Here is a 25,985-nt window from a genome sequence, read left to right on the forward strand (position 1 = left end):
CAGAAGTAGAAAGAAGTACTTCTATCTCAATGTCACCATTGATGTTTTCAGATCAGTATCCATGAAGCCTGTAAAGCCAAAGGACGCAGTTAAGAAACATGAAGTCAATCAACCTGCAAGGAGTCCCAGCATAACAATGAAATGATAACTTAAGCTGAAAAATTTAACCAAAACTACAAATCAAATATATTATATTATATGTATGTCGATTTTTATCATTGAACTTTGTCACTACTCCAGAACAATTTTTATTCCACAATACATAGGAGCCACATGTAAAAACTGGTCAAACAACTTTCAGATATGAGTCAGAGAAACATGAATAATGCATGACTTTTAAAAATTAAGGAAGAAGAAATTAAATCAAATCATACTTTACATAAGCGTGGGTCAATGCTTATATTGAAAGAAATTCATTTATTCTTTCATTCACTCCTTCGTTCAACAATAATATATATTGACGGCCTCTGCTTGGGCAGTTGTATGCTAGCACTGAGGATATAGCACTGAATCAGATGGACAAGGTCATTACCCATGTAATAGTAAAGAAAGATATGAAACAATCATATAATTACAATTTTAATGAGGGTGTTGACTGCAACAGGAGCCTCTATTAGGATTCAAATCTGCTCTTGGGCAAGGGGTCAAAAGGACTCATTAGAAAATAACTTCACATGTGCTAATACACTCAGTCCTCATACCAACCCAATGAGAGCAGCACTGCTACAATCATCCCATTCACAAATTAAGAAACTGAGGGGAAAAAAGACACTAAATATCTTAACAAATCATACAGCCAGTAAAGGATAAATCCAAGATACAAACCCAGGCCATCTGGTTTCATACTCTGCTCTTAACCACTGTGTTATAGACGCTCATGTGCATTTGTGAGGGGATAATGAAAACACACTGAAGATGGAAAGAAAGGCATGCGGGAAGAATCTGCGATAGAGAAGTTCTCGGTGCTCTACATATGAGCAGCCAGCCCTGTCCAATAGAAATGTGAGCTGACATATGTAATTTAAAATTTTTTAGTAGCCATGTTAAGAAAAAGTAAAAAGAAAACAGGTGGGTAGAGTACTCTGGAAAGATGATTTGGCAGTTTCTTATGAAACTAAACATGCAAATACCATATGACCCAGCAATTGGACTCAAGTATTTACCCCAGATAAATGAAGACATATGTTCACACAAAACCTGTACGGAAATGTTTATGGCAGCTTTATTCATAATAGCAAAAGCTAGAACCAAGCCAGGTGTCCTTCATTGGATGAGTAGTTAAACAAAGTGCAGTATATCCATAGCATGGAATGCTATTCAGCAATAAAGAGGAATGAACTATTGATATATTCAATGGCTTAGATCTGTCTTCAGAGAATTACGCTAAGGGAAGAAAGCCAGTTCCCAAAAGATACACTCTGCATGATTTCATTTCCTTAACATTCTTGACATGACAAAATTACATAAACGAAGAATAGACTAATGGTTGCTAGAGCTTAGGGCCAGGGAGGGATGGGGCACAGGAATGGGTGCATGTGGTTAAAAAGCACAGCACGGGGGATCTTTGTGGAGAAGGAACTGTTCCCAATTTTGATGTAATGGTGGAAACATGTACCTATTTGATACATATGTGATAAAAACTGCATAGAACTAGACACCACACACACACACACACACACACACACACACACACACATAGACACACACACACAAATGAATACAATTAAAACTAGAGAAATCTGAATAAGACTGTATCACTGTCAACATCCTGGTAATAATATTGTGACAACAGATTTGCAAGATCTTGCCATTGGGCAAAACGGGATAAAAAGAACACAGGACTTCTCTGTACTATTTCTTACAACAGCATGGCAATCTAGAATTATTTCAAAATAAAAATGTTAATTAGAAGATTAAGCTTATTTTATTCTACTTAACTCAATATATCCAAAATGTTTTCAACATATTAAACAATATAAAAATTATTGAAATTTTAAATCTTTTTTTCATGCTGTCCATTTGAACTGGCTACATTTCTAGTTCTCAGTAGCCACATGTGGCTAGTGGTTACCATCCTGAACAGTACAGGTGCAGGGAAGACAGAGACAGGAAGAGGAGACAGGTAGGTAAGGGTCAGGTTACAGAGAGAGCACTCGTAACAAAATGGCCTACGGAGCCCAATGTTCAGGCAATCTACCACGTTTTCCTCAGCCACCCTGGAGTCTTTGCTGCTCCTGGAACATGCCAAACATGCTCCAAACTCAGGAACCCTTGGTCTTTCTGTTTTCTCTGCCTGGTGCCCTCCTCCCAGGATATCTCTCTGACTTGCTCACACACTAAGAATTATCTCTGTTCAGCTCTCTGTCACACGGTCTTTCCTGACTTACTTATATAAGTAAGTCTTATACATAAAAGAGCAAATTCCACTCTTCGACACTATCACTTATTAAACACTTTAATTTTCTTGACAGTACTTATACCATCTGACATTCTATATATTTACTTACTTGCTTATTGTCATTTTCCAACAGGGCCTGGAACAGTGCCTGGCACACAGAATACATCCAATGAATACTTACTGAATGGATTGTTTGATGAATAAATTAATTGTGTTTAATTCCTTCAAAGTTCTCAAATGAACTGCCTGACTCAAATAAAATCTATGATTACCTTGAATTCAAAAACTGACACAATAAATTTCAGAAATTGGGTAAAGCCTTCTGAGGTTTTAAAGTACAAAGCACAGAAGCAATCTCTTTATATCCCAGTAAGATCAATACTATATTTTTAATAAAAAGATTAAGCTTTTGGCTAAACATTTTTTTCTTTAACACTGCCAGTTATTTTAAATAACTCATTTCTGACAAGATCATTTTATTTATATTTTGTTCCTATATTCAGGATAGATTTATTTACATCATGTTGCAAAATTCACTTTTCTACCAAGTAATTCATGCAGAAATTCTGAATAACGGTAATCACTATTGCTAAAAGTGCTATCAAAGCCCACCTAGTACTCTGGGTCTTTCATGATGTATCAGCTTCTTAGAGAAGCATTATTATTAGAAGCAGCAACTCCAATCAGAATTTCTTTCTCTCTTGTATTTCCATTACTGCTTCCAATATGTACCTTAATTCAACATCTATTTATATCAAAGGTATTTATGAAAATGTTCTCACTCCAGGAAGGCAGAAACTGTCTTTTTCTCTCTCAGTCACTAGCATAGTGATTTACACTTTACAGCTGGACTTAGATAAATATGTGATAAATTGAGTGAATTCTGTTTTGTTTTAATAATATATGCATATGCATAGATCTAATCTAGAGGACTTGGTAGGCAAACAATGTCTAAGATACTTCTCAAACACAAATTCATATCATTCAGTATTGTTTTCAGAAAAGAACTAATATTCATCAAATTCCTATGATACATTAAAGATTTCCATGTGACCTCATTTAGTCCCCACAATATATGGAATATTATTACCAACTCTGTGTCTAGGAGGAGATAGAAGCTCAGAAAGAACATGTAACTTTTAGAAGGTCTAATGGCTGTTAAATGTCAGGATTCTCCCTGTCTGCCTGATACCCATGTCCAAAGTATTATTTCACATTTTACAGTAGGGGTTAAATACTTCAATGTAGAGAGAGCTTCTGGAGACAAGTGATATGAGGTACATATTTTGTTACCAAATTTACCCAAAGTTTCTGGGACCCAAAAGAGGACATTGGTAAATCAGTGATTATCTAGAGAAATGCAACCAAGACATGTTGAGCTTCTAAAACTATATTTCATGTAAAATAAAGGAATTGGGATGTTTTATCCAAGAAAATAGTAATGATACTGAATGGTAAGGAATTTGGTGTCACCCAAACAGAGGTCTGGCTTTTGTACTTGGTTTGTGGGAGGTAACCCTAAACACTTGGAATTTCCCATGTGCTTGTATCCGTTATTCATGGGAAACACTTTGGACAGCCTGGTAAATCAATCAATCCATCATGCCTAGGTAATAAAGTGCCAATAAAAACTCTGGATGTTGAAGCTCATGCACACTTCCTCTGTTGGCATTCTCCGTGTGTATTGTCACACATCAATACCAGAGGGAGAACAGGTTCGGAAGGTAATGGAAGCCTTACATTTGGAACCCTCCCAGACTATGCACTGTGTCTCTTCCTTTGGCTGAGTTTTGATATTATTTCCCTGAGATAACTGAAACTGTAAGTATAGTAGGTTTCAGTTAGTTCTGTGAGTCTTTTCAGTGAATAATCAAACTTGAGGATGGATTTGAGAAACCCTGAACTTGCAGTTGGCATCAGAAGGGAGGGTGGTCTTGTATGCACTCTTCCCTTTAACTTTGTAGTTGGATGCTAATTCCTTATATTTGGGCTCAAAAATCTTGGGCAGAGTTGATGGTCTGGAAGACTATATGCTTAACTCTGTGTAGATGTATAATAACACAATAATTTTAGATATCCTTGAAAATGTATTATAGAATATTAAAAATTTGTGGGGAAGAGGGGCATGAAAACAGATCTCAGACATTCAAAGTATTATTGTGTAGACATATTTGGTATTGTTTCAGAGACAAATTTTGGCTCAAATAAGAACTTTCTAAAAAAAAATGGAGCTAGTCAAATATGTCATTAGCTGTCTATGAAAATAGTAAGTGTCCCACCTTTGAAAATGTTGTGCTAGTGTAGAATGTCATAAGCCCTATGTATTGCTAGGGATTCCAGCATCAGAGGAGACCATGGGTGATTTTTAAGATATCTTCAAACTCTAAGATTCTACTATTTTATGGTCTCTATTTCTTAAAAATAGCAACTAATAAACCCAAGCTTACATGTTTAATGGGCAAAGTCTTTAATTTGACTTTTAAAAAGATTTGCTAATTTTGTTTTGCTTAAAAATACCAGAAGAAAAAAAAAGTGCTCCAAGTGAGAACTTTAAATTTACGTAGTGCTGGCTCATATCTTCCCACATAAGTTTTTGTAATTTCAGGGAAAATGAGGAATACTTGCTTTCAAATGTTAATAGAAAGTATACCTTCTCTGAAAAACTATTTTATCATCAATACAGAATTTTAACAATGTACCATAAAAATTGGTATTCTGTTACAAATCAAATTATAGACAAGCATTTTCAAGCAAATCATAAATGAATACAAACAAAATCTAACATTGTCACACAAGAACATAAACTACATACTTAACAACAACTTGAATTTAATGCAAAATATATTTACTTGCATTTCACAAAAACATTTTTCACATTATAACATATCACTAAATGTTGTCACATCAACAGTTCATGAAATATACCTTCTGAGCTTTCCTAATTGCCATTTCTGTATACTCAACTGAATCTTAAGTTCTTGAGTAAAACTCTTGAGTATGGGTTTTATTGAACCAATAAAAACTAACGTGTTCCTTGGTATAAGTTGCATTTCACACATTTCTGTTACTATTCTAATCAGCACAGAGCATGGTCAGCACAGAGCAAGCAGCACAAAGCACCTTACTCGAGAGAGTTAATTTCATAGACCTGATATGTTATGACATATGGAACAAAATAATCAAAATCCCACCATATGAAAAGTACAATAACCCTTGGTCCAACACTGCTCAGAGTATTTTATTGCTACTTCTCGGTAGAGATTATAAGGTTGGGGTTGCCTCGGGCTATCCTTGTCTATGTTCATAATAATCTCATCAGTTTGCTTAGGCTCAGCTTGCCCCAAGTTCCTAATTGTGACAAGTAAGATTTTATATGAAATAATAATTTTAAAAGTACATATTAGATTAAGGAGCTTAATTAAAACAAAAAATTCTTTTAAAAGATATAAGATGTGTGATATAAGAAAGCAATGTGTCTATATTCTTACTTTGGGGGCAAAGCAGTAGGAAGAATGGGGAGTATAAGAAGTGGGTCATAGACTCCCACATTTCATTTTGTAGATTTATGTAACTTCCTGAAAAAACTTCTCTGATACTTGATATGGAATGAAAAGAGATTCAGGGAATCTTACTACTTGAAGAGAACTCATTAAGGTACTGTAGTTCTCAGTTTAAGACATTCTCCAACAGTTTCAAAATAGAACATGGGTCTAATTTTAGTGATGTATTATTGAACAATTGGAATATTTTATACATGATACCACAGCTTTGAACTAAAAGCAACCACACAAATGGAAAACTAACTATAACTTATTTATATCCACTAAATATATAGTGGAAAGATATACCCTCTTCATATCTGGCAAGGGATATGAGATTAAAGTTTTGTCAAAATGAGCTAATTATAAATTAAAATCTCCCAATTTTTTCAGTTTCTTTTTTTTTTTAAATAAGAGGAATCAAAAAGACAACCATAGAGGTGGCTATTTAAAAAGCCACACATTTCTGAAAGTCCATAAACAATATATACTTTTCAGTCCCAATAATAAATATACACATACTTCTGTTTTTAAAAGACAATTGACATTTCATACCATGTCTTCATATTTTTATCTCAACTCTGTATTCCAGGATAGCGACAGGGATGCACCATCTCCTAGAAGTAGGCTGGAATGGTTTACATGCTCCACCCCAAGACAAGACTGATGCTTTGAATTGTCCCTGTAATTGAGTGCATATTGGTCCTCCCTACAGTTCTTATAAGGGTAACATAACAGTCAACACAATACAATTTTACTAGTACAGTATTACTCATTCTTTTCTGAGAATAACCTAGGATCATTTTAGATTAAGAAGGTCTAAATAGAACCTTGTGCTTGTTCAAAGCTACTTCTGCTGGAATTTCTCCACGATTTAATTCAGTTTCAGACATACGAATGGGATGATCCAGAGTTTCATATTTAGTATGGTAATGGTGCTCAGACTTGCTCAGTTGGTGGAATCACTGAAGATTAAGGCACTCCTTTTGTGACATGGTGAAATAATCACATAATAAATTCTAACATGAGTTTGATATATTTGATTACCAGATGATGCAACCATAATATATACAGTTGGCCCTTGAACGACAGAGGTCTGACCTGCATAGGTCCACTTATATGCAGATTTTGTTCAATAAATATAGAGTTGGTCCTGTGTATTCCTGGGTTTTGGGTTTTGCATGCTCTGATTCAACAAACAGCAAATAGAAAACAGTATTTTCAATCCGCAGTTGGGAATTCAAGGCTGTGGAAGGCCAACTGCGTGGATTCTTCTATGCTATATTATGTAAGAGACTTGAGCTTCTGAGGTGTTTGGTATCCGCTGGGTTCCTCGAACAAAACATCCACGGATACTGAGGGACAGCTGTCATTACATGTTTAGGGAGTCAAAAGATATGCACAGATTTTCAACTGTGTAGGGGTCAGAGCCCAACCTCCTCGTTGTCCAAGGGTCAACTGTACTTACAAAAATCACAAACATCCTCTTTCCAACCACAGTAAAGATAAGCTTTCTATGAGCTTCCTGGTGGGATGTACATGAGACCATTTATGAATGAGTCTTGTTAAAACACACACACACACAAAGAATGAACCTGAATGAAACACTTCAGTCTAGCTCTCTGTTTACAGGAAGTATCAGCAGAGAAACACATGGCTAATGGCGCTACAAGGATGCAATCAGCAAAATCCAGAATGAGAAAGACACTAAAAGACAACTGACTCGGTTTCATCAAAATAAATTGCAAAGAACTAAAAGAAGAGGAAGCATATAGCTTGAAAGGGACTTTAGGAATACTCATATGTCAACCAAGTGTTGTACTCCTACGTGGCCCGTATTTGATTCCTCATTTCAGCAAATTAACTAAAAAAAAGACATAACTAGGAAAATTTATACATTTATGGAAAATTTGATGGTATTAGGGAACTACTGTAAATATTTGTAGGTGTATAAATGCTAGTGTGGTTTGGAAAACAGCACTTTACTTTTAGAAATACATACTTATAGAATATTTATAGATGCATGCCTATTATACGATGCATGGGTTGCTTCAAAATAATCCAGGAAGTTAGGAAAGAGTGAATGAGGGGTATGGATGAAACCAGATTGACCATAAATTAATAACAGTTGAATAGTTGGATATATATCCAAAGGAAAGGAAATGACTATCTTGAAGAGATTCTGCAACCCTATGTTTACTGCAGCATTATCTACAGAGACAAGATATGGAAACAAGTGTCTGTTGATAGATGGATGATCAAGAAAATGTGGTATATAGACACACACAATGAAATATTATTCAGTCATAAAAAGGAAGTCAATCCTGCCATTTGTGACAACGTGCATAAACCTTGAGGGCATTATGTTAAGTGAAATAAGTCTAACTGAGAAAGACAAATACTGTATGATCTTAATCTGTGGAATCTACAAAAAACAAACTCACAGAAACAAATTGTATGTTGATGGCTGCCAGGGGCTGGGGAGTGGGGGAAATGAGAGATGGTGGTGAAAGGGTACAAAGTGTCAGTTGTAAGATGAATAAGTTCAGAGGATCTAATGGACAGCACGGTGACTATAGTCAACAATACTCTCTCATATACTTGAAAGTTGCTAAGAGAATAGATCTTAAATATTCTCACCATCCAAAATAAATAAATAAATAAGTAAGGTAACTACGTAACTAAACTTGTGAGGTGATGAATGTGTTAAGTAACCTTATTGTGGTAATCATTTCCCAGTACAGTGCACTATGTTATATGTAAAATGCATCTTAATACAACTGGAAAAATAAAAGATGTGAATTCTCCCCCTCACCACCACAAAAGAAGTTGAATAGCTGAACCTCTATGTGTGATGACTAGTACATAGAGGTTCATTATGTGATTCTCTTTAATTTGTATATATTTGGAATTTTCCATAATAAAAGCTTTTTTTTTTTTAAAAAAAAAAAAGAGAACGCTGATTATCTAAAATGTATTTTCATTAATATTAATATAAACATAAAACCAAAAGAAAATGTAGCAAAAAGAATACATCTGGAAGAATTCATTGAAACAGAAAATTCAACTCATTTGGCAATATTTGGGGGTTGAGGGGAATTCTGACCAGCGTTTGGGCTGAAGCAGTCCACTGTTAAAATGAGCCTTCTGGAAAAAAGACAGTCAAGAAGCACAGTGGGATAATTGCCACAAAACTAATATATTTGAATTATGTGCTAACAGAAGTATAGAAAAAATGATTAAGATTAGCTAGAATGTTAAAAGGAACACTCGACTCTCCTTTTTACCTCATTTCACAGACCAAGCACTAAGTTGTACCCTTTATAGAAGTACAGAAAACTTTATAGATTGAAAGCAATGGGCAGAAGACACTAGAGGGACATAACTCAAATAGCACTTTTATAGTATTCAAAACAGCAGATATTAGCTTTTTCTCGTAATATGGGATATTTAGACCTGAGCTGTGTATTAATCTCTTTCAGGGTCCATATATGTATGTGTGTACATATATATATACACACACATATGTGTATATATGTATATGTGTGTGTGTGTGTGTATATATATATATATACACACACACACATACATACATACATAATGTATATATATATCCACTAATTTATTTCAAGCTGATGTTCATTTTGATGTCTGGTTACTCAAACCACTGTTAATATTTGCTTGTTATTTCATTAGTTTTGTCCAACTGGGACCGAACTGTACTGTTTCTGGCCAAATAATGTAAGGCATCCATGTTATTAATTCAATCTGCGTGTTTGCTTTCAAACTTGAGTGAAACCTTTAGTTTTTTGATGTCCCATCCTTGGTCTTGAACTTCTTGGGATGTATTTGTTTGGATTATAGTCAAATTGAACCCACTATTCAATCAATAATTGAACTATGCTCCTAAGATACATTCTGTTTAACGCTGAAGGAAAATAACACAATTTGACCCTTGTGAAGTGTTAGGAAGAACTGCAGTCAAGTGGAGGCTTCTTTTCTTCTGGTTGGAGTATATTGTTGCTATCTTAACCTTGAGCTAGGCAGAGTCATGAATAGCAACATAAAATTCTTTTATCTTTGTTACTTCAATGTTAAGAGGCTTTATAACACAAAGGCATTAGATTGAAATCTGTAGCTAAACATTTAATTTTAGTGCTTATAATAAACTAAGAATAGCTACTGTTTCCTGAGTATGTATTTGAAGCAGACACCAAGCTAAGCACTTTGTATCCTACATTACATTTATATACAGTTTCATTATTTTTGGGCATTGCAAGAGATCATCCACCTAGTTGCTCCCATCAAGACCACCACTCTTTCCTCCAGACTTTCTAATAGCAGTGAACAAAGTTATTGCAGCTTTTAAACATGTATCCTGCTGTGGGTTGGAGCCAGCCCGGACTGATTCTGGAGACTATTATGTCCATCTTTCCCATCGCCATGTTAAGTGACTCATACTGGTAGTATAAAATGGCCATGGTGGGATAATTTACTACAGAAATTAGTAAATGTCTTTTTTACCCTCAGACAGACAGTTGTCAGACATTTACCAATATGTATCCTTTTGTCATTTTCCTAGAATTTGTCATTGTTGAGGATCTAACGTGGCCCAGTTATTACTACTGCTGTGACAGTTTAAAGAATTTTGAACAAATAAGAGGAGAAAGAAAAGAAACCAGCCTCAGTAGTGTCCCACCCACTAGACAGTCCCAAATTTATTTTATTTCTTGAAAGAACCAGATAAGAGAGCCATCGTTCTCTTGGCATTATTTTAATAACTTGAGGGAAGAAGGAATTGCAGTGAGACTCTATATCAGGGGTCAGCAAACGATGGCTTGTGTGCTAAATGTGGCTAATTTTCTGTTTTTATAAGTAATATTTTATTGGAACACAGCCACACCCACTTGTTTAGGTGTTGTCAATGGCTGCATTCACACCTCAACAGAAGTGCTGAGTAGTTGTGACACAGACTCTATGGCCTGCACAGCCAACAATATTTACTACCTGACCCTTTACAGAAAAAGTGTTCCATGAATGGCTGGCTTTGTGATGTGTTTGCTGTATGGAGCATGTTTTATTTTGGATTTTATTCATGCAAAGATGAGGTAGAAATACGCTCAATTTCCTTGTTTTACTTCAATCTGATGAAGAGAGTCACAGGAATATAAGCTATGTCCCTAAATTTTCTTTACACTTTATTTATTTGACATTCAATATTATTTTATATTAATGTCAGGTAGACAGCTATGTCCCTAAATTTTACTGTGCCCATTCATGCTATTTGATCGTGTAGGGTAAGATTTCATTCATCACGTCATGAACACTCATTACTAGTCTCACATAGGTAGGGATACCCAGACCCTGTGTCTGGATCTCTTTATTCAATCATTCGTTTATTTATTCATTCAACACATACTTATTAAAGGCCTCTAGGGTCCGGCCTCCTAGGCTCCAGGTACTAGAGCTGTGCTCACGAATAATCAAATCTCCTGCCCTATGAGCTCGTATTTTAGTATGAAAGACATACATTTGTTTGCTTGTCTAATATCATATCAAGAAGTGATAAGAACTACGAACAAACTTAAAGCAGGAAAGGTGTTGGACAGTGAATGAGGTGCTCTTTCAGATGTTTAGGGAAAGCATCTCTAAAGAGATGGCATTTGAGCAGAGAGACCAGAATGAAGTAAAGGAGGAGCCATGCACTCCTGGCAGAGGGACCAGCAAAGGCTAAGCCTCTGCAGCAGGCATGTGCTCAGCTGGCTGAGGACAGGCAAGGTGGAGAGTGTAAAGCGAGGAGTGATGATGTCAGCAAGGTAGGCAGGGACAAGGTCATCCAGGGCTGTGTAAGCACAGGAAGGATTTTGAGTGACATGGATAACCACTGGGAAGCTGTGAGCAGGGTGCGGACTTCAAGTGACCTGCACTTTACATCAGTGCTTCTTCTCCAGTGCATGGTCGTCTACAGTGGGTAACAAGAGGGGAGAAGACTGGTTACAAGGCTGTTTCAGAAAAATGCAGGCAAGAGATGACGTGCATGTGTAGGACTTAGGGGTCCTGGGAACCATGTGAAAACAGTTAAAAGGATTTTGGATTCAAAATAATTTTAGACTCCCTAAGTCCTCTTTATAACTGTGCTAATTTAGTTCTTACTACATAGAACAGAGAGTAGGGAAGAATTCATATATTCATTCAACGAACACATTGATTATTAATAAGAGAACAACAGGTGCTACGTACTTGAGATAGAGGTTAAAAGAAGCTTAGTTTAGTGGAAAATAACTGGCAACAACTGGGTTCTTTACATACCTGTTTTCTCTCTTACTTTATACAAAGTCGCCCAACCTTGACAGCAACACCATCCACTAAGCTCTCTGCATCGACGGGACACCTCTGGGCCCTATGGCTGCTTTCACTCAGGACATCTGAGGCTACTGTCATTTAAGATGCTTTTCTCTAGAGTTTGAGAATGGAAGGAATGGACTAAAATAGAATATAGTCTATGTGGTGCACGTGTGTGTACACACACACACACACACACACACATACACACATAGTAGTTCCAATGCACAACTGTTGACTCTCTAAGACTTTCCTTTTACAAATCTGCCCTATTTCTATTGACATAGTTCTGTGATTTCCCAGCCAATTAAGCTATGGGATTTTTTAAATTCATGTTTTCATTATGATAGTCTCAACTCGCTCTGTTCCTTTCTTTTCCTTCCATGGTTAAGGTTTTGGGTGAAATACACTAAAATGTTCACAGATTTCCTTGATCTTTTCTATTGCTTGACATCGAAGCCATATCCTCTCATATTAACCTCACAGCTCTCTGTGTTGCCATGGGCATTGTGAGATCAATATCTGTTCCAAAAGTTATGCTTCTTTCTTTGTCCTAAACAAAGAGCAGAGCTTTGCTGGTTTTCCAAACGAACAAGATTCAAGCCCTGAGCGAACATTTGGGCATTTCAGTAGACATTGTTCCCTGTCATGTGGACCTGCCTGGGACTGCAAAGGAACCTTTTAATGTCAACTAAAATCTAGGGTTTATAAAAAAAAAAGAAGGAGGGGGTGTGAATACACTGGCAGACAGTCCTCGAAGCTGAGAGTCAGTGTAGCAGGCTAATATTCCTGAGAACGGGGTTTTCGAAATCGAAATACTGTGGAATCCAAATTGCAACACACACTTTAACATAACTTAAACACTATTAAAGAAGTGGGGAAATTATAATAACTATTTGAAGTTCTATATAGTATATGTTATATATAAAATACATAAGTATATATACCATATTGTTGATATATTTTTAATTTTGAAAATGCCCTAAGTGTACAGCCCTGCCTATATTTTCTTTAGTGGTATGATGAAGATAAAAAATAAAATGGGGCCTTGGGAATCCTCTCCAAGGTGTGAGTGAGCTGCACTGGACTTCCACCTCACCAGCAAGGCGTAGGAGAGTGTCTTGGAGCTTGGGAAGGGTTAAAGTTTTGTCTGTGACACTGAAATTGAGGCCAGCTGTAGGTCATATTCACGTCCCAGTCACAGGAAAATGAACCTGTGAGACAGAACCTAATTATCTGCTAAACCAAAAGCCAGTCTCAGTTCAATAACTTACGACAGAGCTAGCAGCCAGATATAGTGTTACTATGGCAACGCTGGAAAAAGCTCCACTGCGGTTGAGAAGGAGGAAGGGAAGGAAACTGTAACCCTAAATGTGCTGTAGCCGTTTGATCTCGGACAAGTGGGTCTGTCTAGAAAACCAGATTATTCTATACATGTCTACCATCGTCTGTTCACTGAAATATCTGCTACAATCCCTGAAAAGAAAAATGCAATCACAATGTCTTCTGGGCTTAAAAATAATCCACTAGTAAATGGCTAACTAGGAATTAATTTTAAAGAGAAAAACATAAGCTTCCTCTTTCTCCTCCCCATGCCATCCCCAAATACAGATAAAGCAGGACACACAGGGTGGGGATTCTTGATACCTCATCATTGTAATGAATGAGTTCTGTATCCATAAAATTCACTGTCACCCTATTTTCCTCTTATCCCCAAATGAATGCTGAGATATTTTTGAGAGAAAATTTTGGGAATTAAGCAATAGTATTTGCTTTTCTAAGGGGTAGAATGAGAACTGGAGAGTAGGGGAGAAACAATTTTTCTTTGCGAACTCTGTGTACATTTTCAAATGAAATAATTTCTTGGGATATTGAGTTAAGAAGAATCAACCATTAGATGGAGATAAGCTGTGCTAGGTTGATCATTTTTCTTCTTGCCAGTTAAACTTTGTCATTCTTTCTGGATTTCTGACTTTAGAAGATGATATGGCTTATGCACATTAAAACTTCAGTAGCCAGTTACCATGAATACTGTAAAAGCAGCATCTCACTAAAAATATTTGTGGAAGAAACAAGAGCCTACCATACAGCAATATGCACTTAGAGGAGGAATTCAGAAGTGTATTCTCTCACTTTCTCTGTCTCTTCAATCCTTCCCAATGGAGACAAATCGTTCTAAATCTTGTCAGTTATAATTATTGGATTTCAAGATATTTGACAATTTTGATATGTCATTAATGATGTAGTAAGACACATCTAGCACATAATGTTATTATCACTTGGGCTTGCTATCCAGTTGTAATACCAAATTTGATTTCACATGGATACATATGTATAAATATATAGATATAACAGACGTGTTTCTTATGTATAACTCATAAACACATTGGGTTTGGAATATGGAGGAAGGAATATGGATATGAATAATATACTTCTCACATGTATGAATAAATTTGCAGTAATGCAAATGAGGAAACATAAAATGGAAAGTAGGTTTCTTCTAACAAAAATATCACTAAGACTGTAGCCTGAAATTTGCCAATTTGCCAATATATTAGAGTCACTTATGATGTGTGTGAATTTTCTTTAAGATGTCATTACCTTTTAAAAACATTTTACCCTACCCTATTTTTTCCACATATAATTATGTAAATATAGAAATCCACAACTTCAAATTCCTTTAAACAACAATGATTTGTGAAAGGGAGTTTCAAGATTTTAAGAAGGGAGGTGGGGGCATAAGGAACAGAAAAGCAATACCAAAAGGCGGAATGAATTTTCTGATTAATTTCCAGGTGGGTGTAACCTAACTGCTGCTCTTGACCCTAACTTAATTCAAGTAAATGGAAGCCAGAAAGCATATCCCTTTCTCAACAGACATTTCTGAGATCTGATTATTAAAAGGGCCTCACTGGTGGCACAGATACCAAGAATACAGCATTGGTACACTATTTGGATTCTGTCACTCTTAATATAAATAAGTTTTTCTTAATCTTTCCATTTGCATGAATTAATTAGTTAGAAAAGAAAATGAAGCAATTTTATCAGAAAAGCATCGGAAAGTGCTATTGATTCAAATGCTTTTACATTTTAGCCTTATCACACATGATGAACTTGCAGATATGAGCTTAATAGTGATGCAAAGCACCAGATCTAACTGGATTCTCTGTTCCACTTGAATTCCCAGAAAAGATATTAGGAGCACTAAACAAAGAAATAATTACCGTTTTTCTCACGATGTTCTTTTAGTCAATGATTTTCAAGAGATGCGATTTTACATATGTAGTACAGTCTTTCCAGAGCATTCCATTACACATTTTCTTTAGCACCATCAATATTTCCTATATTTTTTGTGGATAGATGTGTGTGTATGTATGTGTACACTTTGTTTACTTCTAACTGTAATACTAATATCCATCCGTAAGTAAGAATTGTGTGAAGCATGTGTCCCATTCACTATAAAGACATTGATATGTTCAATGAATGTTAAACAAATACAATAAAATAAATTGTAGCTGAAAGTAAGTCTACAAATGAAAATGAAGTTTACAGATTAAAATAATCTGCTTGCCATATGGAAGGTACTCAGTAGTGTGTTTGTTGACTGAGTGAATAAATAAGTGGGTGTGTCTGCTAAGGAGCAAGGAGAAAAAGCTAAGACTTACTGATTAAACCTTGGTTCTAGCTGGTGTTTTGTATCCTCTGAAACTCCACAACATCCTTCCCCTTTTTTCCAGATAACTTCTTGATGCCTCTCAAAGACAAGGAAACGTTTCCGGATCTCCCCCATGCCCTGCTGAAGGACTTTCTTAGGGGGAAGGTGATGGGTAGAGGGTTGGAGGGAAAGGGTACTAGTTTAGACTCCCTCTAGCTCTCTCCTATTGCCATTCCTCTAGGCGTCTAGGCTCCAAGTGGGTAGGAATCATAATCCCTCTTGGCCCACATAGCTTCACACTCATCTAACAGAAGTGTCTTGTTACCCACTTCCCTTCCCTGGAAGTTGCAACCAAAAGAGCAGAATAGGTAATATTCCTTGTCTATATCTAATTTTCCCCTCCTTCTTGCACTCTAGGCTCCTCACTGACCACAGCCTAGAAAGTTTCATGCTGTCCTCCTGTGTGATAGGCAACTACCTCTAGCTCATGTCCTGAATCCTTCTCTACTTCATAGTTAACTTTTATAAATTTGATGATCCAGGTCTCTAGCATCAAGTTAGTATTTCTGGCCATACCCTTAAGGAATTAAAAATAAAACCATTTCCTTCTCAAGAGCCTCGTTCCTCCAAATCAGAACAATCTGCTTTGAGCTTACTGTACTCATTGTAAGTTTTAAAAAAGAATCTACTAGGTACTTTAAACCTTCCATTGACTCTGTTCTTGATTGTGTCTACCCTCCCACTATAGCAATTGATGCCACTAATCACCTGAGTACGGCAAAATAAAGCAAAAAGCATAATTTGGAGAAGTAATAACCTAAGTGGAAATTTTCCAGGTATTATTCCACTATACACTTGGCTCTATTATTTCTGTCTTTAAATATTTCTCCAATGCCCCCTTGTATCTCTATTTCTACTGCCTTCACCTTCACTCAGGCCATTATCATCTGTCTCTATTAATATCCCAAGGGAATCATTATACATAATTATATAAAAGTGCATTTGTCTTCAGAATTCTGTTTATACTGGTATTAAGGAAAAAAGATGGAAAGAAACTCAATTTACACCTGTGAATGAATTCGTTAATTATATTCTACTCGCACAATAGCATAATGAGCATATGATAAAATTATAATATATGAGAAAGTGTTCGTTTGGTATTTAACAATTAAAAAGCAAATTACAAATAATTCTGAAAATATTAAGGGTATTTATGTGTGTGAATGAGAGAGAGACTGAGAGGGAGAAAGAAACTGGTAGGGAGAGGGAGAGAAGGTATGAGTATTTACTATATGATAAGAAGAGTTATTTTCTGAACGATGAGATAAATACATTTTTTCTTGGTTTTCTATTTGTCTGGAATTTCTAATTTTATAAAATGAATGCTTGTTATCATTGAAAAAATAGTTTATTTTGTAAATAAACTGGTTGTCTTAAGAATAATATATAAATGTCTTAAATTCGCTTAAAATGGATTGAGACTAGTAGGTTTAGTAACACTGGGCTAGTAGATTTAATTCTTTTTGTAACCTCTAATACTATCTTTCCAGTTGCCCCCAGAACTCCGGTATTTTCAGGATATAAACCGCTTGAGGAGGACAGGAGTTTGAAATGAGATACGTTTTCATAAAAGTATATGGTATAAAGAAATGCCTCCTTGTTTCCAACCAAAATCTGTTACTTAGATTGAATGTCCAGATAAAATTTTTCTATATTATGACTTTGCTTCATTAATTATTGAATGCTTCAAAATTGTTTATGTTCACTGTGACAGAGATTGCTTGTTTTTCTGCAATATCATTTCTCCCCTTTTTCCTCTGGTCCTTCACTGGCTGAATGACTACCCAGAATAAAGTCTACATTTCTATGCACCCACTCTCCAAAAGCTTTGTGTGTGTACCTGGTGACTAAGTTACACGTATATTGGAAGGTGTGTATAACAATTACAGAAATTTTCTTTAAAAAGAAGTGTAGTGTCCTTATTTTTCTCTTCTTATTACTACTGTTTGAAAGTGAACAGCATGGTGGAGAACCATGGGGCATCTTGAGATTACCTGGAAAACGGAAGTCATTCAAAGAGAGAAACAACATAGCAGAATCCTAGGTTCTTGACTTCAAAGTGTTCAACTAGATTTCCGTGAGAATGATTTTCAAAACTATGTCATCACCTTCAAATTTTCCGTTACTTGTTTGATATCTATCTCTGGACGTCACATTCAAACGATGAATCCAATGTGGCTGATATCAAAGTTGTATTAACTAAAACAGGAGCCAAGGGGGGGGATCTGATGCTGGTTCACAAAAGGATTACCATGATTCTTATTCTTCTAGCATCAAAAGGTAAAATACATAAATAAATAAGATAAAAATGTTATTGCCTTTCTGCCTTGCTACAATTTGTATCCCCATGCAATCTACTCAGTTACTTAATTCTCTTAATTACGCAGCTATGAGATTTCTCACATTTACCTCCTCCTTTTCACATTAACTATCACTAGTGGTTCTTAATTTTGGGGTGGTTTTAGCCTCCACTAAGAATCTTATAACTCATATAAGGGATATAAAACTGAAAGCAACAAACTAACAAGACAAACAAATAAGCAAAAAGTCATAGACACAGTGGTTATCAGAGGGTTAGGGGGAGATAAAAAGGGTAAAGGGGGTCAAATATATGGTGACAGAAGGAAATTTGACTTTGGATGGTGAACACACAATATATAGATGATGTGTTATAGAATTGTACAGTTGAATCTATATAACTTTATAAACCAATGTCACCCCAATAAATTTAATTTAAAAAAAATTCTAAGGAAGTAGACATTTCTTCCACTCTATGGTTTTAAAAGAAACTATAGTGTTTTCCTAAAGGTAGAAGACATAACAGAGTAGGTTAATTTTTTTTTTTTAAACATTCAATGTCAAGTTCCTAAAATATCCTATAAGAATTTTTCACTCGAGTCAAGTATGGTTATTTCTATGCCACTTGGGTTGAATGGTCAAAAAATCAAGGCAGAGTTTAATGCTTGACCCACCTAACACAATTAAATACACGCTATTCCTCATTGATTCTAGAATACTGAACCTGCTTTTTATGTGCAAGAATATAAAAGTAAAAATACCTTTTAGAGGTTTCTAGGCATGAGATCTGCTTGGTTGAAGTTCAAAATCAGTCCATAATTGGCATTATACATGTATATTATTCAATAATCAAAGGTTAACCTAGGTATGTGTGTACACAGCTTGGATTTTTTAAATCACAGCACATTTTACAAAAAGTTTGCAAAACTAAATAGCAGTTGCTGCTACTGCCATATTTTTAAGCTACCAATACATCATATTTAAAATAAAATCTGGCTTAGTGGTGATTTTTTTCTTATATAAAATTTTAAAAATCAATTCATCCATATTGAGATTGAAGAAGGAAGAATATGGTTTAACAGCTAAAAGAAGTGATGATGTAACACTCGAATAATCCTCTGATGATCATGAAAATCCCAAATAAGTTTTAAGAAGACACAAGGAAAGGCTTGGAGTAGTTACCCAAGATTTGTGAAATGAAATTGATTTCCATTCAAATCAGGTTTTTTACTCTTCTTGAAAATGTCAAGGTGTCAGCCTGGGCCATTACGAGACTGTGATTTATAGGTAAGACAAAGTGATAGTACCAGCTGACTGTCTCGAGCCACGGTACAGTGTCTGGAAAGTCTGCCAATGAGAACGATTGCTTTTCTTAACCAATCAGCAAGGCTCAACTAAAATCCTACTCTTTTTTATTCCATTTTGATAAGGATATGATAAAATACAATCTGGAAGATTTACTCTGTAGGAAATAAACAAGCATTGTGGGAGCAAGTAGTTATCATACTTCCACAGACTAAATAACAAATATTATTTATGGCTATCTATGCTTCAGACAGTTAGAAACACATACTCATAATAGGAGCATAAACAGATGTTCAAATATGACAACTTATTTTAATATACTGAAAACCATAGCATAAATTTGTAATTTAATTAATTAGGAAGAAGAATTGTGATATTAAAATCAATTTTCAAACCCTTTAAATTATATTTACAGCATTGCTCATCTGCATCACACACAAACACACAAATAAAAACCAGCAGAATGTTTTGTATTAGAATCATTGTTCAGAACAAATTAATCTTTTTCTCATCGATAAAGATCCCCTAAATAGTTCTGGATAGTAAAATATTTAAAATGCCCAGGTCATACATGCGATATAAAACTAGTAGAAGACAATAGTAAGGAAGAACTCAATTCACAAAACAAAATAAAATATTTTCAAGAATCATTAATATAATGCTCCCTAATATTGGAGATAAAAGTGGAAAGGATATAAAATGTGCTGTAACAGGACAGCCTAAACATATGGTGGCAGAGGAGAGTCACTAGACATTACAGAATATAATCACCATCCCTTCTTTACCAAACTCCCATTTCTGATAATCCTAAATAATTTTTAAAATGTCACTTTCCTAAATGAGTCCTAATGCTGACTTTCCTGAGGCATGCATGCATGCCATATAGCAAATGATTATGGAAAAATTAATAAAATGTATTGACTCTCCATGATACTCAAGGTTGAGATTTGCTGCTGCAAATGTTTCATAGTTATAATGTTGTACAAAGCATGTTAGGGCTAAATAATATTGCCTATATGTGAATAGACTCCACCAAGTTTACCAAGACAAACATATTTCACAGGAGCCTATAATATATCATTATACTGAGTGATTTAGAAACTTGTAGTGGTTGTTTGGATTCCTGTTACATTTTTGCCTGCTTTGGAATTCTTTTAAAGCCTTTGACATCAACCTTGCTAGGTTAACCGTGTTTTGCCTCCCTACACAGGCTGTCCAATCTGCGAAACTCTCATCTGGACAGAGACGTGTCTGCAAAACAGAGACAATCAGAATCTTCTGAGAAATGAAATTGATGTAGTGGTAGAGAGAACCTTTTTATTTTTCCTTCTGGAATCATAAGCTCTAGGAATGATGCGTAATGCATGTCTAGAATTGCCAGTTGCCATTTTTTTCAACACACAGAACGAAGGTGAGAATGAAGTCAACCACCTGAAAATAAAGTCAACACATTGGAGATAGTGAGAGAGAGAGAAAGAGGGAGAGCTACTGAGAAGAGGAAAGATAAGGATAGGGATAGGGGGAGGGGGAGGGAAAGGGGAGGGAGAGAGGACCAGGGAGGAAGAAGAGAGGAGGATAAGCAAGAGAATAAGAAAAGGAAGAGGGGATGAGGTGAAGGAAGAGGAGGAGGAGGAGATGATGACATACATACAGCTTCCTGTCTTTCTTAAACTAGTTTGATCTGGGTTTTGATCTTTTGCTACTGAAAGAGTGATTAATGTAATGATTTAAACAAAGGCTATCCTTTCCTACCCCTTTGACTCAAAATACCCCGTGTGATGGAAAAATATCCAACTATCTTATGACATACTAATTTTTTACATGTAAGAAACTTTAAAATCATCTTCTTCCACATTCTTGTTTCATAAATCAGCTGTAAATTGGGAAAGTGAAAAGGATAAAGGGTCAGTTTTATAAGATAACTAGTGGTAGAAATGTTGTTAGAATTCTAGTGTTCTACCTTTTACTTCACTTGTCAAGTTCAATGGCGGCATTTATGATGCAAGTCTAAAAATCCAAGTTTACTCTGCATATTTTGTTAATTCCCAGAGAATAGCACAATTAGAATGTTTTGGACCTTTGAGTAATTAATGTTAATTCCCACTTCATGAAACTTTGCATGATCAATACCATTATATTCAACCTAACTTAAAAATAAAATATGGTTTCTTTTTTGTTTTGAGGGATAGAAATTTTGTCCAATTATTCTGGAAATGCCAGTTTTATAAACTACAATTATTAATATTCCTAGTCAATCTACGGTTTTTAAAGACTTTTATATAGTATAGGGAATAATATGAAGAGAATCTAGGCATTGCAACATTCTAACAATACCTCACCCATACCTTGTCCAAAACAACTCAAAGTATATAGGTAGGTTATCTGAGCTACAACTAGAAAATAAAGCAAACCACATAGTATGCTTATCTGTAACATACAAAACAGAATAAAACTGCTAACTCACAGGATTTATAAAATGCTAAACCCACTAAAAGGACAAAATATGTTGGACAAATGAAAGATATCTTTTGTAGATCACAAGCTGTTTGACAGCATAATTTCTCTTTTTCTTTCCTAAAGTCTACACTCCAGAAGTATTTGATAAAGATATTTAGAGTATATGATTTTTGAGTGCCCAGGAGCTGGAATGATTTCCTAATGTGGTCTGCCTTTCACCCTATGGGACAGTGTATATCCAGTAGATTTTAGTGATGAAAAAAATAATATGTTTAACAAAGGTAAATGCTAAGGCCCAAACAGTAATAAATAAGCTAATATTCATTGAACGTTTTCTTGGTGCTAGGAACTGGGCAAAGGAATGTACTTGGATTATTTCATTGATCAATCATTAAGTATACTGAAGTCCTTGGTATTAAAATGTCATTAAGATTTTTAAGCCAATATAAATCAATTCAGTTGTTTGGTAAATGATGATTCAGGCTGTGTCTATTTATAGTGCATTAAATTAAATTATCATTAAATATTTAATATCTATAACTAATATTCATACATCTGACATTTCATTTTAAAATCAATCAAATTTTGCTAAGTGATCAAGTTTTAAATGGCCATAGGGGTCCCATGTGCTGGTACAGCCTTAATTCATTGAGTCTTTTTTTATGCTTGATATACATTTGTGAATGAATGCATGAATGAATGTATCAACAGCTTATTTTGAGTTGATAAATTATATTTATGTACTGATGAAGCTCTCTCCACAATGACAACAAAGATATGTCATAGAGAGTTCAAGCTTCCATCATCTTTACAATTTGTAATCCCTGAGATAAAGAATGATAATATTTTTCCAATATCTGTGTCAATTCTAAAAGATACTAGGAAAAACCCTAAAAATTTCATCTGAGTCAAGTCTGTACTGGCCTTTAAATGAACCTTATAAGCAGTTCTTTACCTCAACATTAGGACTAATAAGGTATGTATTCTTATAGATGTGGGTACTCCGTATAGAAGCATGTTTTATAGATAAATAAAACCTAAAGAGCTCTTTGTAAGCTGGTAAGTAAGAGATAAGGTAGAGATCATTTTTTTATCTCTCAAATTTAGCACCACCTAGTCCTATTATTTATCAGCACTTTGCTCTTTCAGAATTAGTTCATTGCATTTATTCAAAACATAAATCATAGACTTGAATGGGAGGAAATGAACTAGAAAGAACATACAAGTCGAATATCTTTATTCTAAAGTAGGATTATGATATATCTAATTGCTGAAAAATACATCATCTCTTTGTCGTGTGTGTATATTTGGGTGAGTTTAGTCAATGCACTAAGTGGCCCTCACTAAAACACACCCTATGGAAAGAAAATGCATTTTCTTTAAACATAAGATATAATTCCTTTGAGATTCTGTTAATCATTTTCCCTTTCTAATTGAAAAAGTCACCACAGAAATTAGAGTACGAATTTCATTATTCTAGAAAGAACCTTAAAAGTTGACATGTCTTTGAACAATTGTTTCAGAAATCCTTTTTTAAGTACATTTTCATTTTCTGGCATGGCTTGAATTGAATTCTAAACTTTCTGCTGCTTGTCCTCTAAGCCCCTCTGGTGAATTTAAATAGGCTTCCTTATATATTTAGTACATTCAAGAATTCTTTGTCGCAGTGCCTACTCTGCTTTATTATTAGAAGGCTGTCTCGGAAGTCCAGCAGCCAGTTTGTTTTCTGCCATTAATAAAGAGTCTACTTTTTTCCCCCACTTCTTTGAAGAAGTTGAAAAGGCTCCATGTTGGGTGGAGGGGGGCCAGGAAGAGAGAGAAAAGTAAAGGGAACCGACTGTGGTGTAATCCCCCAACAAAAAATGCTGTCTAATGTAGAAACCTCCCCGAGGTTTACAAATGCACAGGCTGGGCTTTTAGTATGATGAACAACAGAGTAATAACTTAGCCACGGCCAGGTTTCCCCCCAACCCCCCATCCTCACTAAGAATAGGAAGTCTTCTATGAGAAAGACATTACATTTTTAAATCCTACAAAACGAAATGCTTCTGTTAGCTAGTGTTTCAACACCACCCAAATCTCTTACTGAAGATATTTGGAAACTGGAAAGACAATCACAATGTAAACCTTTAATTTCTCACAATTCACTTAATATGACCAGAAAAATATACAGAAGAGTTTCAAGGAAGACCTACCAATTTGGATGCATAAAATACTGATGTTGACTCATGGTCTAGGGAAAGCTAATTCAAAGGCAAGGAAAGATGATTCCACAGAATGGTCACTTGGTGCTCACAAATCGTCAGATACCTACCAATAGAAAGGGAGAAATTTCTTAGAAAAAAATGAATGGTTAAATCTGCCTACATAAAAGAACCCAAAACACTCCCAAAACATTAAAAGGCCAAGAAAAAACCTAGGGATCATTATTCTTATCTAACTGACCTAACAGATGTAATCCATGATCATTCTTACACTTTTTTGTTTGTTTAGGAATTAATTATTAAGGCAATAAACTTAAAAATCTCATTACTTATATAAACAATGAAAAATGTATTTGACCATGAGAATCTTTCACTTTTAAATTTTCTATAAAATAGGCTTGGAATTAACTGACTGATTACATAAAATAAAACTATTTAAACTTAAATTCACTCAATCTCAATTACCTTCAAGTTCCACCTGCTTTTAAACTTCCAGAAGTAAAAACATTGCATACAAGTAAATATTATTGGCTAGTAATGCACTTCACCTTATAAAGCTACATTTAATATGGGAAGATGTGGGGGGAAAGTAACATTCAATTAAAATGAAAATCACTCACTAAAAATTATGAATGATTTTATGATGATGTCTCAATTTTTATGCTGTTTTTACTAAGACTTAAAATCTATCTATCTATCTATCTATCTATCTATCTATCTATCTATCTATCTATCTATCATCTATCCACACACACATATATAAATGTCTCAATGTGTGTTCGGTCACTTATAGATCAGAAAACCAAATACGGAGATGACAGGTAAGAATATTACTTAAGTTTCTGCACAGTAAATATGTAGTTGCAAAGCTACTCTAAAGAGTATATTTTTCAAATGCTTACAAATGGCCAAGATTTTTTAAAAGTTCTCTCTATTAGGAACTTTATTTTCCTTCCAAATACCATCATTAAGAGATCACTGGGATGTGAGTGTTAAATTAAATGAATAGTAAGAAACCAAAGGCAATAATCCAAGATATCAAAATGATGCCTGCATTTGCAGCCTACAGAAACCTAGGCTGCACTGCATGTGTAAATGGCAAGAAAATTTGGGTGTTAGCTAACCCTTTATATCCTGCTCTTCTTGAAACGCATTTAAATAGGATAGTTTGTAAAACTATTTACATATTTATCAGGTGAATTCAACATGTACCAGCATTTCCTTTTGAAGAGGAATTTAAGGTAGTATACACCTTTTCTAATTTCATTAGTAATTAACCTGTACTATAATTCCCCTGAGATTCTTAAACCTCTTCTAAACACTATTAATGTAACCTATGCTTAAATGACTTTAGAATATCTCTACACCTCTTCTATAGCTTCACTAGAACACTAAAGTGTTAAGCACTTTTAAAATAAGAAATATATTGATCCTATGAACCCTGAAATGAATTATAATCATATCATATTTGGTAAAATTCCAGAAGTGGCTTCCTTGATGGATCTTAAAAGGCTTTAAAAACTGCCATTTTGGAAAACTGATGTTTTCCTCACAGATTTTTAAAGTTAAAAGCATGAGCATCACAATATTACCAAAGCAATACAAAAGAGACAAAAGAAAAACTAATACTTCATTGGTCTTTGATAGATGTTTGAGGTGAGTGATGATATTTTAAGAAAAGGAACTTGAAGTTTATAGTAAATTAACAATGTGAGAAAGGGAAAGAA

The 25,985-nt window shown here is 35.0% G+C and overlaps 1 long non-coding RNA gene across 13 annotated transcripts in view; it reads right to left on the reverse strand.

Annotated features, from left to right (window-relative positions):
* The window catches only part of LOC109447544 (uncharacterized), a 659,535-nt gene that overhangs the window by 118,059 nt on the left and 515,491 nt on the right, over window positions 1–25,985 (reverse strand). For 12 of the 13 annotated variants that reach the window (XR_012494223.1, XR_012494217.1, XR_012494213.1 and 9 more), the window contains one exon: window positions 24,250–24,364. The exons of the other annotated variant lie outside the window; for it this stretch is intronic. This is a non-coding gene — a long non-coding RNA (uncharacterized LOC109447544). The remainder of the gene's footprint in view (window positions 1–24,249; window positions 24,365–25,985) is intronic. 13 annotated transcript variants of the gene reach the window in all.

The sequence above is a fragment of the Rhinolophus sinicus genome, linkage group LG01 (assembly GCF_036562045.2).
Source record: "Rhinolophus sinicus isolate RSC01 linkage group LG01, ASM3656204v1, whole genome shotgun sequence".
NCBI lineage: Eukaryota > Metazoa > Chordata > Mammalia > Chiroptera > Rhinolophidae > Rhinolophus > Rhinolophus sinicus.